Source organism: Lycium ferocissimum, chromosome 7, assembly GCF_029784015.1.
Source record: "Lycium ferocissimum isolate CSIRO_LF1 chromosome 7, AGI_CSIRO_Lferr_CH_V1, whole genome shotgun sequence".
NCBI classification, from domain to species: domain Eukaryota; kingdom Viridiplantae; phylum Streptophyta; class Magnoliopsida; order Solanales; family Solanaceae; genus Lycium; species Lycium ferocissimum.
This window is the reverse complement of record NC_081348.1, coordinates 21,347,707-21,353,668: the sequence shown is the minus strand read 5'-3', so window position 1 is coordinate 21,353,668 and position 5,962 is coordinate 21,347,707.

Here is a 5,962-nt window from a genome sequence, read left to right as displayed (position 1 = left end):
TTTTGCTCGCTGCATCTACGATGGAATATAATGATTGCTAGATCTGGATATTGCATCAGGAGAGCAGTTTTATACGCTTTCCCCCCTCCTTTTTATAGATTTTCTTTTCAAGATCATTATGCATACAATAGTAAGCATAGTAACCTGGATTCGTTAGTGCTCGTCGTTTTAGTGTGTAATTAGCAGGACTAAAAGATCGAATAGCTATTAGTGAGTTGTTGATGTTTTCGAAGGCACACTTTTCTTCCTCTGATGCCAATAAGCCTATAACAATAGTAGCAATCAACTTCTTGGACCAAAATGATCAGAAGAGTGTGACCAATGGTGGGGCCTGAGTATTTCATTCTGATATACCCTTTCTTCTTATCCAAACTAAACACTTTTGGGATCACATCTTGATAATATCAAATTACTGAATGACAACCAAAATCGTTAGTCTTTTATTTCGGATTAAACCGAAAGATAATCAAACCTAACATCATTATTAATCACAAGCTTGTGGAGCAACTTTGATCTCTTTAGCCCTTCGTTTTAATGAGTTTTGACATGTTTTATCTGTTGGGATATATACTATTAACCATGCGTTTTTGGATATAGTATTTATTATAATTATTTATTCATTATTTAATAAAGAATTAAATAGATCATGTATCGGTATGTGTGTCCTTTACTTATATAGTAGATGATTTAGTGTATAGAGTTTAGCTTATACACTAAGATTAAATAAATCGGATTCTTGCCTATAAGTATAAAATTTATGTTCACAATCTAAGATGGAAATTGACAAAGCCATCGGTATGATTGTAGTGAAGATTAATATAATGTATCTTTATTATGAATCGGTATAGTTTCGTCTTCTTGTGCTAAGTACATTTTGTATGTATTGAGGATTGAAGTAGAGATAAGCGCTTTGTCTCGAATATATAAAACAAATTCTCTAGTTCATTAAATGTACTTATACTCTTAATCTTGATATAATTATTATGATCAATGTGATTTATTCATTATTTTGATTTATTAAAAGGTACGACTCAATCATGGGTCTATGTATTCCCATGTAAATCGGATAATGGCAAATTATTTTAGAAGTAATAATTAGTTGATAGAATCCATGTCTCGACTTTGAGATTGATGATACCCTTTATAAGCGAGTGGTGGAGCTAGTAAGATCGGATCGGCGAAAAATATAATACAAGGTCTTATTTTTTTATGTATATATAGTAGAAAACTTCTTCGTTTGTCAGGATTTTGTATCTCCGCCACTCATATGATATAAGTTAAGTTAAGCGGAAATATAAACGATTCAATTAGTCAATGAATTAAATTGTCGGTAATTTAATTTAATTGATTAGTATCTCATAATCTTAACATGGGAATAAAATAAGATTTAATGAGAGATTTCGAAATTGAAGGAGAGATGCGATTACGATTTTTAGTGGAATAATTCGTAATTTATTATGGTAGGATTAATTCGATTTCTTGAATTAATTCCATAATAGGAAGCCTCAATTAATTAAATTCGTAGTCCCTTGTTGTTAATGCTCGAATAATAAAAATTAAATGGAATATTATTTCTTGGTAAAGATCCAATAGGTTTTTTGAAGGAAAACCCTAAACCTATAGTTATAAAATAAGGGTCTTATTCCATAAGGAGGCTAAGCGATTTTACAAGTTTCTACTCTTTTTCATAAAAATTCGCCCACACGAATTTCACAAATTTCGGTATTATTCGGGTTACACAACGGAAGATCATGTAGAATCGAAGGATGACGATCAACGTGATAGTGTGTGTTTGTGGTTGAAGATTTGATTAACTTTAGTCGCGGTCACGCTTCAAGAGATAAGTATCAATTTTATGTTTGATTAATATCTTGATTGTGTGTTATACATATTACATGCAAGTTCGATCCCGGTTATTTGCTTCCATTGCGTGTCATGCCATATTCCATCAATTGATATCAGAGCCTGCTTGCATCTAAATAGATAACCGAGATAACATGTATATGTATGATTATATACAGGTTCATGATTTATAATTCTGGTTGAAAATCATGTGTAATTGCTTAAAAACTTATTAAACCGTGACAGTGGCTAGAGCATAGATTGTCCGATCCAACATGTTTGCTGTGCCAAAGTATGAATATTTATTTGCTCGTCTTTTGACTCTGTTTCCTCGCTGATGGGTCGTCTACTTATTAGTTATACATATTAGATAATAATAAGAGGCACTGGGAAATGAACTGTTAAAGGAAAAGGGTGAAATTTGGTTTTTGCTAATGGAGTAATTAGTTGGTTTTGACGGTGAACATTAGGTTACTTTGTGTTAGTTTCAAAGTTTCACGTGGCGGCTATGTTCTGTGCCATAAAGAAAAATGTTCCTGCTTTAGGTTATTCCTTATAACTTGGACTTTAACCCGTTATTGTGATCGATACTTGTGAATTGTGGTTAAGTTCAGCCGCTAGGCTTTGCCTGGAAGTGGCGGAGAAGAATCACAAATAACATCTCTTAAGTGGACTGAGTTGCCCTTTTGTGATTGAACAAATTAAAAAGGAAGTGCACATTGTACATGGTGGCGGCGGCGGTACCTGGGGTATCCCTCTGTTTTCATGGTAATTGTAATACCTTTTGGCTAAATGAATGGTTTAATTTTCGGTCAAAATTGTTGATTTGCAATTTAACTTCTCGTGCTAATTCTTTTGATAGGCAGAAAAGCCTTTTAAATTATTTGGGTATTGACTTTATTACATGGGCATTAATTTTTCTCATATGTATATGATTTTATAAATTAAAAATTTTGTGCTTAATAAATAGTAATCACCAAAAGTGATTTATTTAGTTGGAGTCACTGCAGATTCTTATCACTTTATACATGTGAGATTTTTCAATACATGAATTGAGGATTATGATTAATAAATAGAATCTACGAAAGTGGTCTATTTATTTGAGTCATTAGAATATGTCAAATGTATCATGTATAAATTGTCCTTAATAAGTGTACACTGGTGGTGAAGGTTTATTTACCCGAAAAGGAGATTTACCTTCAGATACTAGTAACACTTAATTAATTCATGAGAAGAGATATTGAGGGTTTCACCCGAAAGGAAGAAACATAATATCTTGAATTCTCAGGTGTATTAATCGAGAGAACAATTTGTTGTAATTTAGTGAGTGTGATCTGTCTTACCCAGAAGAAGGGACACAATGTATGCCTTGTGCTCATGGATAATTATAAAAGGGGAATGAAAGTCTGAATCAGGTTATTTAATTTTAAATATACCTAAAATAACTATTTTCCGATTTTGGTCATACATTTAGAGATCTGGAATATTACGAACTCTGATTGATCTGAAATTCGGTAGGTTCATCAGAAATGACCCAATAAGAAATACTCATTAATATGCAATGAGTCATCTCATTTTTCGGTGATTTGCGGTTGTTTAGATGGTGTTTTGGTTTTTTTTTTTCGTTTTCTGAAAATGAATTTTTTTTTAAAAAATAATAATAACTTGGCTATGATCAAATGGTGATAGAGATTCTTCCTTATGGTTTTCATGACTAAATACTAGTGAAATAATAAATTTATGTGTTGACTTTAGGTCTTCCTCCCCATCGGATGGATTTATTATGGGTTGTCACTAGGTATAATCATTAGTTATTGATAACTTGTATTAACTCTCCATCTGAGTTACATGTTGGGTCAATGGAACTAGAGATAATGATAATGATATTCACTTGGCTTAAATTAGCAGCATACTCTTCGTTTGAGTTAGCTCTGGTTTTAAATTTATGGAGTGAATATCTTGCATCACATATATATGTTGCATGAATTGTTCTTTTATATTGAAATTTGTTGTTCAAGATGCATGGATATTTATGTGGTGTGTTTTGAATTTTATATTCAATGATTACATAAACATGCTAACTTCCAGAAAGCAACACTGAGACTATGTAAACATATTTTATAATTTTGTTCGTTGTTCTTGATTCATGTATATTAGTACGCTAATGATGATATGTGATAAGAACTACTGAACAAATGTATATGTTTCTTAAATTCCATTTTGGCGGAAAAAAAAAATCCGAATTGGTCATGGTTTCGGAATTCTGATTTTTGACGAAGTTCGATTGACTCGAAATTTGGTAGGTTCATCGGAAACGACCCACTGAGAAATACTCACAGCTATCTTTGTGACCTAGGGATTTTTTGGCCATTTGGGGTTGTTTAGATGGGTTTTTGGATATTTTTCTGTTTTCTGTAAAAAATTTGTTAACTAATTTTTTTTTTTTTAACAAATAATGGTGTTAGGGTTCATTTTCTATGGTCTCCATCGTATATAGCAGTGATATAATGAGTTTATGTGTTGACATAGGTCTTCCTCCCCATCGGATAGATTCATTATGGTTAATTACTGTGTTCTAGTCCCTAGTTAATTGATAGCTTGTCTTGACTCTCCAACTGAGTTACAAGTTGGTTCAATGGAACTAGGGACAATTAAATGGGATATTTACCTAATATAAATTAGCAGTTTACTCTCCATCTGAGTTGGTTCTGTTTTCTTTATGGGGTGATATATCTGGCATGACTCATATATTTTGCATGAATAGTTAAGTTTCCCTATCGAATCTAACTGTTCGGTAAGCATGGTTATATGTGTGATGTGTGGTTTGAATCTTATTATTCATTCAGCATAACTAATGATCTATTTAACGATTATATCTCAAATTCTCAATAGACTTTATCCAGCCCACTTAGTACTAGTCAAGAATTTCTTTTGATAGAAATAAGACATTAATTTAAAGGATGCATTATATGTAACTTCTGTTAGAAAGAATTTATTTTCAGTTTCTAACCAAACAAGAGATGGATAGTTAGTTTATTTTTCTTGTAGCTCTTGTGTTATTGAGTTTGATAAACATTTTATCTCTTGTGTTACATTGATGCATGACCCTTTAAATTAATAACTCTTCTGAACTGAATAGTGTTAATCTGTCCCATCAGAGAATAAATTTTTTTTTTCGTGAATTGAATTAACTTATCTGTGACGCTTGTGTCTAGGTCATTTTAATCTGAATAGAATTTCGAAGTTGGTCAAATGATGAACTTTTGAGGTTCATTGAAAGTAGAGGCACTACCAACTTGTGAGTCCTATTTAGAAGGAAAAATGACTAAGAGACCTTTTCTCTTAAAAGGAAATAAAGTTAATGATAAATTAAGACAATCCATTCTGATTTGTGTGGTATAATGAACTTCAAGGCAAGAGGTGATTTTGAGTATTCTGTGACATTCATAGAAGATTACTCATGATATGAATATATCTATTTGATGCTCTGTAGGTCCGAATGCTTTGAAAATTTCAAGGTATTTAAGGCGAAAATGAAAAGAGTCAGGGGAAATATATTAAGTCACTGGGATTTGATCGTAGTGGCGAGTACCTCTTTGCAGAGTTCATTAGTTGCTTATTAGATAAAGGGATTGCATTTTCAATTGTCTACATCAAGTATTCTACAATAGATTGGTGTGGAAGAGAAAAGAAATATGACTCTTTTGAAGGTGGTAAGATTAATTGACTTATTTATATTTGCTTTTTCATTTTGGGATATGTCGTAGAAACTGCGAATTACATTCTTAATTTAATTCCCTCTAAGTTAGTACCTTTGATACCCATAGAACAGTGGATTGGAAGTAAGCCAATTCTGCAACATGTTCGGATATGAGGTTGTCTAGCACACGTGTTCAAAGGGAAAACAGATAAGTGGAAATCAAGAACGGATGTACGCATGTTTATTAGATATCCAAAGGGAACGAAAAAAGATTTATTTACTGTCCTAAAAGAAAATAAGGTAATTGTTATTACAATCGCTAGATTTTTAGAAAAGGACTATTTAATAAACCAAGTTGCTAGAAGTAAACTAGTTTTATAGGAACTGAGCAAAGAAATAGCAAATGAGTCATCTAAAAAA